The sequence below is a fragment of the Athene noctua genome, chromosome 6, assembly GCF_965140245.1.
Source record: "Athene noctua chromosome 6, bAthNoc1.hap1.1, whole genome shotgun sequence".
In the NCBI taxonomy this organism is placed as follows: Eukaryota; Metazoa; Chordata; class Aves; order Strigiformes; family Strigidae; genus Athene; species Athene noctua.
The window spans coordinates 1,399,439-1,415,058 of NC_134042.1; positions in this window are offsets into that span (position 1 = coordinate 1,399,439).

Sequence of the window (15,620 nt, forward strand, 5' to 3'; positions counted from 1 at the left end):
GTGTCACTCACTGTGACATGGGGACGGCGCTGTGACATAGGAGGGACAGCAGTGTGACATTGGGGTGGCAGTTTGGCATGGGGGTGGCAGTGTGACATGGGGATGCAATATTGACAAGGGGCCTGCACTGTGACAATGGTGTGGCACTTTGATGGAGGTGACTCTGTGACATGTGTGTGGCACTGTGACCTGGCGGTGGCATTGTCACATTGGTTTGGTAGTGTGACATGGGAATGGCACAGTGACATGGGTGTGGCACTGTGACATGGGTGTGGCACTGGGATATGGGGACGGTACACTGACCTGGTGTTGGCACTGTGACATGGGGGCGGCACCGTGACAAGGGGATGGCACTGGGACATGGGGACGACACTGGGACATGGGAGTGGTACTGTGACGTGGGGGTGTCACTGTAACATGTCGGTGGCACAGTGACTTTCTGGTGGCACTGTGACATGGGTACGGTGCTGTGACACTGGAGTAGCACTGTGACACGGGGGCGGCACTGTGACATGGGCGTGGCATTGTGAGAGTGGGACGGCACTGGGTCATTAGAGTTGCACCGTGACATGGGGACGGTACTGTCACATGGGGGCGCCACTATGATACGGCGATGGCACTGTGACATGGGGTTGGCACTGTGACATAGCGGTGGCATTATGACATGGGAGTAGCACTGTGACATGCACCCATGTCACAGTGCCACATCCATGTCACAGTGCCAACCCACTGTCAGGGTGACATCCACATGTCACAGTGCCACACACATGTCACAGTGCCACACCCATGTCACAGTGCCACCACAATTACACAGTACAGTCCCCATGTCACTGCCACAACCATGTAACAGTGCTGTCCCAATGTCATAGTGCCATCCACATGTCACAGTTCCGTCACCATGTCACAGTGCCACTACCACGTCACAGAGCCACCACCATGTCACAATGCAGCCCTAATGTCACAGTGCCGTCACATGTCACAGTGTCGCTCCATGTGACAGTGCCCTGCCCATGTCACACTGTCATCCCCATGTCACAGTGTCGTCCCCGTGTCAGTGCCGCCCCCATGTCACTGTGCCATTCCCATGTCACACTACCAACCCACTGTGACAATGCCGCCACCAGGTCTCAGTGCCACACACGTCACAGAGCCACCCCCAGCTCAGAGTGCCGCCCCACTGTCACAGAGTAGGCCCCTTGTCAATATGCCACCACAATGTCACAGTGCCACCATGATATCACAGTGCCATCCCCATGTCACAGTGCCACGCCCATGTCACAGTGCCACGCCCATGTCACAGTGCCGCCTCTATGTCACAGAGCCATTAAAGTCACGGTGCAGCCTCCATGTCACAGTGCTGTCCACATGTCACAGTACCGCCCCCATGACAAAGTGCCACCCCAATGTCACAGTGCCACCCCAATGTCACAGTTCTGTCCTCATATCAAAGTGCCATCCCCATGTCACAGTACCATCCCCATGTCACAGTGCAACCCCACTGTCACAGTGACATCCACATGTCACAGAGCCACCCTCATGTCACTGTGCCACCACAATGTCACAATGCCACACCCATATCAGAGTGCTGTCTCCACATCACAGTGCCATCCCCATGTCATAGTGCCACCCCCATGCCATAGTGCTGCCCCCATGTCACAGTGCCACCCACATGTCACAGTGCAGTCCTAATGTCACAACCCCACCGCCGTGTCACAATGCCACCCCTCTGACGCAGTCATCCCCATGTCACAGTTCCACGCCATTGTCCCAGTGCCACTCCAATGTCCCAGTGCCGTCCCCATGTCACAGTGCAACCACAATGTCACAGTGCCACCACCATGTCACAATGCAGCCCCCATGTCACAGTTCTGTCCTCATGTCAGAGTGCCACCCCCATGTCGAAGTACCTTACCCATTTCACAGTGCAACCCCACTGTCACAGTGACATCCACATGTCACAGTGCCACGCCCATATCATAATGCCACCACCATGTCACAGTGCCACCCCTCTGTCACAGTGCCATCCCCATGTCACAGTGCAACCACAATGTCACAGTGCCACTGCCATGTCACAGTGCCGTGCCATGGGTGACCTGGGTCATGAATGGCACTGTGACATGTGGACGTTACTGTGACATGGGGATAGCACTGTGACATGGCGGTGGCATTGTGACATGGGGGTGCCACTGGGGACGGCAGTGTAACATGGGGGTGGCACTGTGACATGTGGACGTTACGGTGACATGGGTGTGGCACTGTGACATGCGTGTCGCACTGTGACATTAGGGTGGCACTGTGACATTGGGGTGGCACGGTTTCACGAGGATGGCACTTTGACATGGGGACGGTTCTGTGACATGGGGGTGGCACTATGACTTGGGTACGGCACTGTGACATGGGTGTTGCACCGTGAAAGGCAGTGGCATTGTGACATTGGGTTGGCACTGTGACATGGGTCTGCACTGTGACATGGGCATGGCACTGTGACCTGGGGGTGGCACTGTGACATGGTTTTAGCACTGAGACATGGCAGTAGCATTGTGACGTTGGTTTGGCGCTGTGACATTGGGGTGGCACTGTGACATGGTGGCAGCGCTGTGAAATGGGGGAGGCATGGGGTCATTAGAGTTGCACCATGACATGGGGACGGCACTGTGACATGGGGAGGGCAGTGTGTCTTGTGGATGGCACTGTGATATGATGACGGCACTGTGACATGGCGGTGGCACTGTGACATTGTGGTCACACTGTGACATAGGGATGGCACTGGGACATGGATATAGCACTGTGACAGGGGATGGCGCTGTTACATGGCATGGCACTGTGACATGGGGACGGCACTGGGTCATTATAGTTGCACTGTGACATGGGGACGGCAGGGTGACATAGGGCTGGCACTGTGACATGGGTGTTGCACTGTGACATGGGGACAGCAGTTGGACATGGGAGTGGTACTGTGACGTGGGGGTGTCACTGTAACATGGCGGTGGCACAGTGACATTCCGGTGGCACCGTGACACGGGTACGGTGCTGTCGCACTGGGGTAGCACTGTGACATGGGGGCGGCACTGTGACATGGGAGTGGCACTGTGACAATGGGACAGCACTGGGTCATTAGAGTTGCACTGTGACATGGGGAAGGCAGTGTGACATGGCGGTGGCATTATGACATGTGGGTGGCACTGTGACATGGGGATGGCATTGCGACATGGGGGTGGTGCTGTGACGTGGGGGCGTTACTGTGACATGGGTGTGGCACTGTGACATGCGTGTGCAGTGGCATTGTGACATGGGGGTGCCACTGTGACATGGGGACGGCAGTGTAACATGGTGGTGGCTCTGTAACATGAGGGTGGCATTGTGACATGGGGCTTCAGGGTAACATGGGGATGGCATTGTGACATGGGGGTGACACTTTGACATGGGGGCTTCACTGTGAAGCGGCACTATGACATAGGGGTGGCACTGTGACATGGAAGCGGCACTGGGACATGGGGGTGTCACTATGACATGGGGACTGCACTGTGACATGGGGAGGCCACTGTGACATGGGTGTGGCACTCACTGTGACATGGGGACGGCGCTGTGACATAGGAGGGACAGCAGTGTGACATTGGGGTGGCTGGCAGTTTGGCATGGGGGTGGCAGTGTGACATGGGGATGCAATATTGACAAGGGGCCTGCACTGTGACAATGGTGTGGCACTTTCAGATGGAGGTGACTCTGTGACATGTGTGTGGCACTGTGACCTGGCGGTGGCATTGTCACATTGGTTTGGTAGTGTGACATGGGAATGGCACAGTGACATGGGTGTGGCACTGTGACATGTGGACGTCACTGTGAAAGGGTGTGGCGCTGTGACATGGGAATGGTACCGTGACATGGGTGTGGCACTGTGACTTCAGTGTGACACTGTGACATGGGGTTGGATCTGTGACAGGCGAGCGTCACTATTATGTGGCGGTGTATCTGTGACATGGGGTCGGCACTGTGACATGGGGTCGGCACTGTGACATGGGGGTGGCACTGTGACATGGGGATGGCACTGTGACATGGTGGTGGCACTCTGACATGGGGACGGCAGTGTGTCACGGGGGCGGCACTGTGACATGTGGACGGTACTATCATATGGCAGCGTCACTTTGATACGGCGGTGGCACTGTGACATCGGGATGGCACAGTAACATGAGGGTGCCACCGCGACATGGCAGTGGCATTGTGACAAGGGGATGGCACTGTGTCACGGGAAGGCACTGTGCCATGGGGACGGCACTGTGACATGGCAGTGGCACTGTGACATTGTGGTTGCACGGTGACATGGGGATGGCACTGGGACATTGTGGTTTCACTGTGACATGAGGATGACACTGTGACAGAGGGGTGGCACTGTGACATGGTGGTGGCATTATGATATGGGCGTGGCACTGTGTCATGGGGATGGCACTGTGACATGGGGAGGTCAGTGTGACATGGGGAGGTCAGTGTGACATTAGGACTGCACTGTGACATGTGGGTGGCACTGTGACATGTGGATGGCACAGTGACATGGGGTGGCGCTGTTTCATAGGAACGGCACTGTGTAATGGGGACGGCACTGTGACATGGGTACTGAACTGTGACATTGTGGTGGCACTGTGACATGGGGTCTGTACTGTGTCATGGGGACGGCACTGTGTCATGGGGACAGCAGTGTGACATGAGGGTGGCACGGTGACATGTGGGCGAAATGGTGACTTTACTGTGGTATTGTGACATGGGGTGGCACTGTGACACGTTATTACACGAGTTGCACTGTGACATGGGTGTGGCACTGTGACCTGGCGGTTGCATTGTCACATTGGGTGACATGGGGATGGCACTGTGATATGGGTGTGGCATTGTGACATTGTGGTGGCACAGTGACATGGGTGTGGCTCTGTGACAGTGGGGTTGCACTGTGACGTGGGGACTGTACTGTGCCATGGGGGTGGCACTTTGATATGAGGACAGAACTGTGACATGGGGGCTGCATTGTGACATGTGGGTGGCACTGTGACACAGGGCCGGCACCTTGACATGGGGACAGCACTGTGACATGGGGGTGGTACTGTGACTTGGAGGTGTCACTGAGATATGGCAGTGGCACCGTGACATTCTGGTGGCACTGTGACATGGGTACAGTACTGTGACATTGGGATGGCACTGTGACATGGGGGTGGCACTGTGACATGGGGGTGGCACTGTGACATGGGGACGGCAGTGTGTCACCGGGGCAGCACTGTGACATGGGGATGGTACACTGCTATCCCCATGTCACAGTACCGCCCCCATGACACCGTGCCACCCCACTGTCACAGTGACGTCCACATGCCACAGTGCCACACCCATGTCACAGTGCCACATCCAGGTCACAGTAACTCCCCCATGTAACAGGGCAGTCCCCATGTCACAGCACCACACCCATGTCACACTGCCCTCCCCATGTCACAGCCACCCCCATGTCACACTGCCCTCCCCATGTCACAGTGCCACCCCCACGCCAAAGTGCCATCCCAATTTCACAGTGCCACCCACATGTCACAATGCCAGCACCATGTCACAGTGCCGTCCCCATGTCATAGGGCCGTCCCCATTTCACAGTGCCACCCCTGTGTCACAGTGCCGACCCGATGTCACAATGCCACGGTCATGTCACAGTGCCACCCCTGTGTCACAGTGCCACCCCCATGGCACAGTGCCCTACCCATGTCACAGTGCCACCGCCGTATCATAGTGACGCCCCCATGCGACAGTGCCGCCCCCATGAAACAGTGCCGACCAAATGTCACAATGACACCGACATGTCACTGTGCCACCGCCATGTCACAGTGCCTTCCCCATGTCACAGTGCTGTCCCCATGTCACAGTGCTGCCCCCAATTCACAGAGCCGACCCAATGTCACAAAGCCATCGCCATGTCTCAATGCAACCACCTTGTCACAGTGCCACCCCCAAGTCACACTGCCGTCCCCATGTCACAGTGCATGACCCCTGTGTCATGCTGCCACATCCATGTCCCAGTGCCCTCCCCATGTCACAGTGACACACACATGTCACAGTTGCCACAAACATGTCACAGTGCCAAGCCGAAGTCAAAGCGCCACCCCCATGTCACAGTGCAGTCCCCCTGTCATAGTGCCACCACAATGTCACAGTGCCACTCCTATTTCACACTGCTACCCCCATTTCATAGTGACACCTCCATGTCACAATGTTGCCCCCATGTCACATTGCTGTACCTATGTCACAGTGCCGCCACCATGTCACAGTGCCACCACCATGTCACAGTGCCGCCCCCATGTCACAGTGCCATGGTTTGGTAGTGTGACATGGGAATGGCACAGTGACATGGGTGTGGCACAGTGACATGGGTGTGGCACTGGGATATGGGGACGGTACACTGACCTGGTGTTGGCACTGTGACATGGTGGTGCCACTGTGACATTCTGGTGGCACTGTGACATGTGGACGTCACTGTGAAAGGGGGTGGCGCTGTGACATGGGAATGGTACCGTGACATGAGTGTGGCACTGTGACTTCAGTGTGACACTGTGACATGGGGTTGGATCTGTGACAGGCGAGCGTCACTATTATGTGGCGGTGTATCTGTGACATGGGGTCGGCACTGTGACATGGGGTCGGCACTGTGACATGGGGGTGGCACTGTGACATGGGGACGGCACTGTGTCACGGGGGCGGCACTGTGACATGTGGACGGTACTATCATATGGCAGCGTCACTTTGATACGGCGGTGGCACTGTGACATCGGGATGGCACAGTAACATGAGGGTGCCACCGTGACATGGAAGTAGCATTGTGACAAGGGGATGGCACTGTGTCACAGAAAGGCACTGTGCCATGGGGACGGTACTGTGACATGGCAGTGGCACTGTGACATTGTGGTTGCACTGTGACATGGGGATGGCACTGGGACATTGTGGTTTCACTGTGACATGGGGATGACACTGTGACAGAGGGGTGGCACTGTGACATGGTGGTGGCATTGGGACATTGTGGTTTCACTGTGACATGGGGATGACACTGTGACAGAGGGGTGGCACTGTGACATGGTGGTGGCATTATGATATGGGCGTGGCATGGTGACATGGGGATGGCACTGTGACATGGGGAGGTCAGTGTGACATGGTGGTGGCATTGTGACATTAGGACTGCACTGTGACATGTGGGTGGCACTGTGACATGTGGATGGCACAGTGACATGGGGTGGCGCTGTTTCATAGGAACGGCACTGTGTAATGGGGACGGCACTGTGACATGGGTACTGAACTGTGACATTGTGGTGGCACTGTGACATGGGGTCAGTACTGTGTCATGGGGACGGCACTGTGTCATGGGGACAGCAGTGTGACATGAGGGTGGCACGGTGACATGTGGGCGAAATGGTGACTTTACTGTGGCATTGTGACATGGGTGTGGCACATGGGGACAGCAGTGTGACATGAGGGTGGCACGGTGACATGTGGGCGAAATGGTGACTTTACTGTGGCATTGTGACATGGGTGTGGCACATGGGGACAGCAGTGTGACATGAGGGTGGCACGGTGACATGTGGGCGAAATGGTGACTTTACTGTGGCATTGTGACATGGGTGTGGCACTGTGACCTGGTGGTTGCATTGTCACATTGGGTTGGCACTGTGACATGGGGATGGCACTGTGACATGGGGACGGCACTGTGACTTTAGTGTGACACTGTGAAATGGGGATGGCTCTGTGACGTTGGGGTGGCACTGTGACATGAAAATAGCTCAGTGACAAGGAGTGGCGCTGTGACATGCGGGCGGCATTGTTACATGGGGGCGACACTGACATGGAAGTGGCACTGTGAAATGGGAGCAGAAATGTGACATGGGGGCGGCACTGTGACAAGGGGACGGCACTGGGACATGGGAGTGGTACTGTGACGTGGGGGTGTCACTTTAACATGTCGGTGGCACAGTGACTTTCTGGTGGCACTGTGACATGGGTACGGTGCTGTGACACTGGAGTAGCACTGTGACACGGGGGCGGCACTGTGACATGGGCGTGGCATTGTGAGAGTGGGACGGCACTGGGTCATTAGAGTTGCACCGTGACATGGGGACGGTACTGTCACATGGGGGCGCCACTATGATACGGCGATGGCACTGTGACATGGGGTTGGCACTGTGACATGGCGGTGGCATTATGACATGGGAGTAGCACTGTGACATGTAGGTGGCACTGTGACATGTGGGTGTCACTGTGACATGGGGACGGCACTGTGGCATGGTGGTGGCAGCGTGACATGGGCAGTGCACTGTAACATGGGGCGACACTGTAACAGTGGGGTGGCACTGTGACATGGCGGTGGCATTATGACACAGGGGTCGCACTGTGACATGGGGACGGCAGTGTGACTTGGGGGTGGCACTGTGACAAGGCGGTGGCATTGAGACATGGCGATGGCTTTGTGACATTGGGTCGGCACTGTGACATGGGGACGGCACTGTGACATGGAGGCGTCACTGTGAATTGGGGGCAGCATTGTGACACGGGGGCGTCACTGTGACATGGGGATGGCACTGTGACATGGCGGTGGCACAGTGACATATCGGTGTCATTGTGACATTTGGTCAGCACTGTTTCATGGGGGCGGCACTGTCGCATGGGGGCGTCACTATGATACGGCGGTGGCACTGTGACATGGGTACGGCACTGTGCCATGGGCGTGGCACTGTGACACAGGGGTGGCACTGTGACATGACCGTGGCATTGTGACATCGGGTCGGCACTGTGACACAGGGGTGGCACTGTGAAATGGGGACGGCCCTATGACATGGGGACGGCACTGTGACATGGTGCTGGCATTGTGACATGTGGGTGGCACTGTGAAATTGGGATGGCACTTTGGCGTGTGGGTGGCACTGTGACATGGGGAGGGCAGTGTGACATGGGGGTGGTGCTGTGAAATGGGGATGGCACAGTTACATGGGGGCGTTACTGTGACCTGGATGTGGCACTGTGACATGGGTGTGGCACTGTGGCATGTGGACGTCACTGTGACAGTGGGGTGGCACAGTGTCATGGGGGCGGTACTGTGCCATGGGGATAGCAGTGTGACCTGTGGGTGCCACTGTGACATGGCAGTGGTTTTGTGACATTGGATTGGGACAGTGACATGGCGGTGGCATTGTGACATGGGGGTGCCACTGTGACATGGGGACGGCAGTGTAACATGGGGGTGGCACTGTGACATGTGGACGTTACTGTGACATGGGTGTGGCACTGTGACATGCGTGTCGCACTGTGACATTAGGGTGGCACTGTGACATTGGGGTGGCATGGTTTCACGAGGATGGCACTTTGACATGGGGACGGTTCTGTGACATGGGGGTGGCACTATGACATGGGGATGGCACAGTGACATGGCGTGGCACTATGACATGGGTATGGCACTGTGACTTGGGTACGGCACTGTGACATGGGTGTTGCACCGTGAAAGGCAGTGGCATTGTGACATTGGGTTGGCACTGTGACATGGGTCTGCACTGTGACATGGGCATGGCACTGTGACCTGGGGGTGGCATGTGACATGCGGGCGGTACTGTGACCAGGGGGTGGCACGGTAACTTGGCAGTGGCACTGTGAGGCACTGTGACATCTGGTCGAAATGTGACATGGGTATGGTACTGTGACATGGGGGCTGCATTGTGACATGGCGGTGGCACTGTGACATTGGGGCGGCACTGTGACATGGGGACAGCAGTGTAACGGGTGTAGCACTGTGACACGGGGGCAGCATTGTAACATGGGGTGGCATTGTGACATGTGGGTGGCACTGTGACATGTGGACATTACTGTGACAGTGGGGTGGCACTGTGACATTGAGATGGTACTGTGACATAGAGATGGCACTGTGACATGTGGGTGGCACTGTGACATGGTTTTAGCACTGAGACATGGCAGTAGCATTGTGACGTTGGTTTGGCGCTGTGACATTGGGGTGGCACTGTGACATGAAAATAGAACAGTGACAGCGAGTGGCACTGTGACATGTGGGCGGCATTGTGACGTGGCACAGTGACATGGGGACGGCACAATGACATGGAGTAGCACTCTTACATGGGGACGGCACTGTGACATGAGTGTGGCACTGTGACATGGACTAGGCACTGTGCCATGGGGGCATCATGGTGACATGTGGGTGGCACGGTGACATGGGAGTGGCACTGAGGCATGGGAGTGGCACGGTGACTTTAGTGTGACACTGTGAAATGGGGATGGCTCTGTGACGTTGGGGTGGCACTGTGACATGAAAATAGCTCAGTGACAAGGAGTGGCGCTGTGACATGCGGGCGGCATTGTGACATGGGGGCGACACTGTGACATGGAAGTGGCACTGTGAAATGGGAGCAGAAATGTGACATGGGGGTGACACTGAGATATGGGGTCAGCACTGTGACATGGGGGCGGCACCGTGACAAGGGGACGGCACTGGGACATGGGGACGACACTGGGACATGGGAGTGGTACTGTGACGTGGGGGTGTCACTTTAACATGTCGGTGGCACAGTGACTTTCTGGTGGCACTGTGACATGGGTACGGTGCTGTGACACTGGAGTAGCACTGTGACACGGGGGCGGCACTGTGACATGGGCGTGGCATTGTGAGAGTGGGACGGCACTGGGTCATTAGAGTTGCACCGTGACATGGGGACGGTACTGTCACATGGGGGCGCCACTATGATACGGCGATGGCACTGTGACATGGGGTTGGCACTGTGACATGGCGGTGGCATTATGACATGGTACTAGCACTGTGACAGGCACCCATGTAACAGTGCCACACCCATGTCACAGTGCCAACCCACTGTCAGGGTGACATCCACATGTCACAGTGCCACACCCATGTCACAGTGCCACATCCAGGTCACAGTAACGCCCCCATGTAACTGTGCCATCCCCATGTCACAGCACCACCCCCATGTCACACTGCCCTCCCCATGTCACAGTGCCACCCCCACGCCAAAGTGCCATCCCAATTTCACAGTGCCACCCACATGTCACAATGCCAGCACCATGTCACAGTGCCGTCCCCATGTCATAGGGCCGTCCCCATTTCACAGTGGCACCAGAATGTCACAGTGGCACCACCATGTCACAGTGCCAACACCAGGTCAGTGTACCGTCCCCATATCCCAGTGCCACACCCATGTCACAGTGCCACACCCATGTCACTGTGCCATTCCCATGTCACACTACCAAACCAATGTGACAATGCCACCGCCAGGTCACAGTGCCACACACATGTCACAGAGTCACCTCCATCTGAAAGTGCCACACCATTGTCACAGTGCAGGCCCCTTGTCAATATTGCATCCCCATGTCACACTGCCACCCCCATGCCAAACTGCCAGCCACCCCAATGTCACACTGCTGTCCCTCCTATGTCACAGCGCCGTCCCCATGTCACAGTGAGTGCCACACCCATGTCACAGTGGTCTCCCCATGTCACAGTGCAGTCCCCATGTCATAGTGACACCCCCATGTCCCAGTGTCGCTCCCATGTCACAGTGCCACCCCTATATCATAGTGCCGCTCACATGTCACCGTGCCACCCCCATGTCACAGTGCCACCAACACGTTACAATGCCAAACCAATGTCACAATGCAGCCCCCATGTCACAGTGAAGCCCCCATGTCAAAGTGTCACCCCCATGTCACAGTGCCGTCCCCATGTTACCCTGAAGCCCCATGTCACAATGCCACCCTCATGTTACAGAGCCACCACCATGTCACACTGCCATCCCCATGTCACAGAGCCATCCCCATTTCACAGTGTCACACTAAAGTCACGGTGCAGCCTCCATGTCACAGTGCCACCCACATGTCACATTGCCGCACCCATGTCACAGTGCCGTCCCCATGGCAAAGTGATGCCACCATGTCACAGTGCCACGAACATGTGACATGGGGACTGCAGTATTAGGTGGGGACAGCACTGTGACATGGGGATGGCACTGTGACATGGGGACGGCACCAGGTCATTAGAATTCCACTGTGACATGGGGAAAGCAGTGTGACACGCTGGTGGACTGTGACATGGAGGCAGCACTGTTACATGGGGATATCACTGTGACATGGGCGCGGCATTGTGACATGGGGGTGGCTCTGGGACATGTGGATGGCTCTGTGACATGGGGGTGGCACAGTGACATGGGGGCTGCATTGTGACATTGGGGTGGCTCTGTGACATGTGGATGGCTCTGTGACATGGGGGTGGCACTGTGACATGGGGGCTGCATTGTGACATTGGGGTGGCACTTTGAAATTGAGGTGGCACTGTGACACGTGGATGGGGCCGGCACCTTGTCATGGGGGTGGCACTCTGACATGGGGACGGCAGTGTGTCACGGGGCCGTCACTGTGACATGTGGACGGTACTATCACATGGCAGCGTCACTATGATACGGCGGTGGCACTGTGACATGGAGACGCCACTGTAACATGAGGGTTCCACTGTGACATGGCAGTGGCATTGTGACAAGGGGATGGCACTGTGTCACGGGAAGGCACTGTGCCATGGGGACGGTACTGTGACATGGCAGTGGCACTGTGACATTGTGGTTGCACTGTGACATGGGATGGCACTGTGTCATGGCGGTGGCACTATGCCATGAGGACTGCGTTGTGACATGGGGACGGCACTGTGACATGGGGCGGCACGGTGAGATGGAGACGGCACCATGAGTTTAGTGTGGCACGGTGAAATGGGGATGGCTCTGTGACATTGAGGTGGCATTGTGACAGGAAAATAGAACAGTGACAAGCAGTGGCACTGTGACATGGGGATGACACAGTTACATGGGGGCGTTACTGTGACCTGGATGTGGCACTGTGACATTCTGGTGGCACTGTGAGATGGGGTGGCACTGTAACATAGGGACAGCAGTGTGACATGGGGATGGCAGTGTGACATGGGGGTGGCAAATTGACAAGGGGCCTGCACTGTGGCAATGGGGCAGCACTGTGACATGGGCGTGGCACTGTCACATGGGCGCGGCACTGTGACATTGTGGTGGCACAGTTACATGGGGGTGACATGGGGGTGACATTGTGACAGTGGGGTTGCACTGTGACATGGGGGCGATACAATGACATGGGGATGGCACTGTGACATGAGGACAGAACTGTGACATGAGGGCTGCATTGTGACATGGTGGTGGCACAGTGACATTGGGGTGGCACTGTGACGTGGTGTTGCACGATGACGTGGGATGGCACTGTGGCATGGCGTGGCACTGTAACATGGGGACAGCATTGTGACATGGGGACGGCACTGGGACCTGGATGTGGCACTGTGACATGTGACGGCACTGTGACATTAGGGCTGCATTGTGACATGGTGGTGGCACTGTGACATGGTGACGGAACTGTGTCATGTGGATGGCACTATGACATTGGGACGGCACTGTGACATGGTTGTGGCAGTGACATGGGGACTGTACTGTGTCATTGTGGTGGCACTGTGACATGGGTGTGGCACTGTGACATGGGGATGGCACAGTGATATGTGGATGTCACCCTGACAGTGGGTTGGCACTGTGACACGGGTGTGGCACTGTGACATGGGTGCAGCACTGTGACATGGGGACTGCACTATTAGGTGGGGACAGCACTGTGACATGGGGATGGCACTGTGACATGGCAGTGGCACTCTGACATTGTGGTTGCACTGTGCCATGGGGACGGCACTGGGACATTGTGGTTTCACTGTGACATGGGGATGACACTGTGACAGAGGGGTGGCACTGTGACATGGTGGTGGCCTTATGATATGGGCGTGGCACTGTGACATGGGGATGGCACTGTGACATGGGGAGGTCAGTGTGACATGGGGAGGTCAGTGTGACATTAGGACTGCACTGTGACATGTGGGTGGCACTGTGACATGTGGATGGCACAGTGACATGGGGTGGCGCTGTTTCATAGGAACGGCACTGTGTAATGGGGACGGCACTGTGACATGGGTACTGAACTGTGACATTGTGGTGGCACTGTGACATGGGGTCTGTACTGTGTCATGGGGATGGCACTGTGTCATGGGGACAGGGCAGTCCCCATGTCACAGCACCACACCCATGTCACACTGCCCTCCCCATGTCACAGCCACCCCCATGTCACACTGCCCTCCCCATGTCACAGTGCCACCCCCACGCCAAAGTGCCATCCCAATTTCACAGTGCCACCCACATGTCACAATGCCAGCACCATGTCACAGTGCCGTCCCCATGTCATAGGGCCGTCCCCATTTCACAGTGCCACCCCTGTGTCACAGTGCCGACCCGATGTCACAATGCCACGGTCATGTCACAGTGCCACCCCTGTGTCACAGTGCCACCCCCATGGCACAGTGCCCTACCCATGTCACAGTGCCACCACCGTATCATAGTGACGCCCCCATGCGACAGTGCCGCCCCCATGAAACAGTGCCGACCAAATGTCACAATGACACCGACATGTCACTGTGCCACCGCCATGTCACAGTGACGCCCCCGTGTCACAGTGCTGCCCCCAATTCACAGTGACGCCTCCATGTCACAGTGCCGTCCCCATGTCACAGTGCCGACCCAATGTCACAAAGCCATCGCCATGTCTCAATGCCACCGCCTTGTCACAGTGCCACCCCCAAGTCACACTGCCGTCCCCATGTCACAGTGCATGACCCCTGTGTCATTCTGCCACCGCCATGTCCCAGTGCCGTCCCCATGTCACAGTGACACCCACATGTCACAATGCCGCGCCCATGTCACAGTGATATCCCCATGTAGCAGTGCTGCCTCCATGTCACAGTCCACCAGCGTGTCACACTGCTTTCCCCATGTCACAGTGGAATTCTAATGACCTGGTGCCGTCCCCATGTCACAGTGCCATCCCCATGTCACAGTGCTGTCCCCACCTAATAGTACAGTCCCCATGTCACAGTGCTGCACCCATGTCACAGTGCCGCACCCATGTCACAGTGCCAACCCACTGTCAGGGTGACATTCACATATCACAGTGCCATCCCCATGTCACAGTGCCACCACAATGACACAGTATAGTCCCCATGTCACTGCCACAACCATGTCACAGTGCCGTCCCAATGTCACAGTGACACCCACATGTCACAGTGCCTTCTCCATGTAACAGTGCCGTCCCAATGTCATAGTGCCATCCACATGACACAGTTCCGTCACCATGTCACAGTGCCACTACCACGTCACAGAGCCATCCCCATGTCACAGTGCCACCACCATGTCACAGTGCCGCCCTCATGTCACAGTGCCACTCCTATTTCACACTGCTACCCCCATTTCATAGTGACACCTCCATGTCACAATGTTGCCCACATGTCACAGTGGTGTACCAATGTCAAAGTGGCACCCACATGTCACCCCATGTCACAGTGCCGCCATCATGTCACAGTGCCGCCCCCATGTCACAGTGCCACTCCCAAGACACAATGCCTTCCCCATGTCACAATGGAATCCCCATGTCACAATGCCGCCCCCATGTCAGAATGCCACCATCATGTCACAGTGCAACCACAATGTCACAGTGCCATCCCAATGTCACAG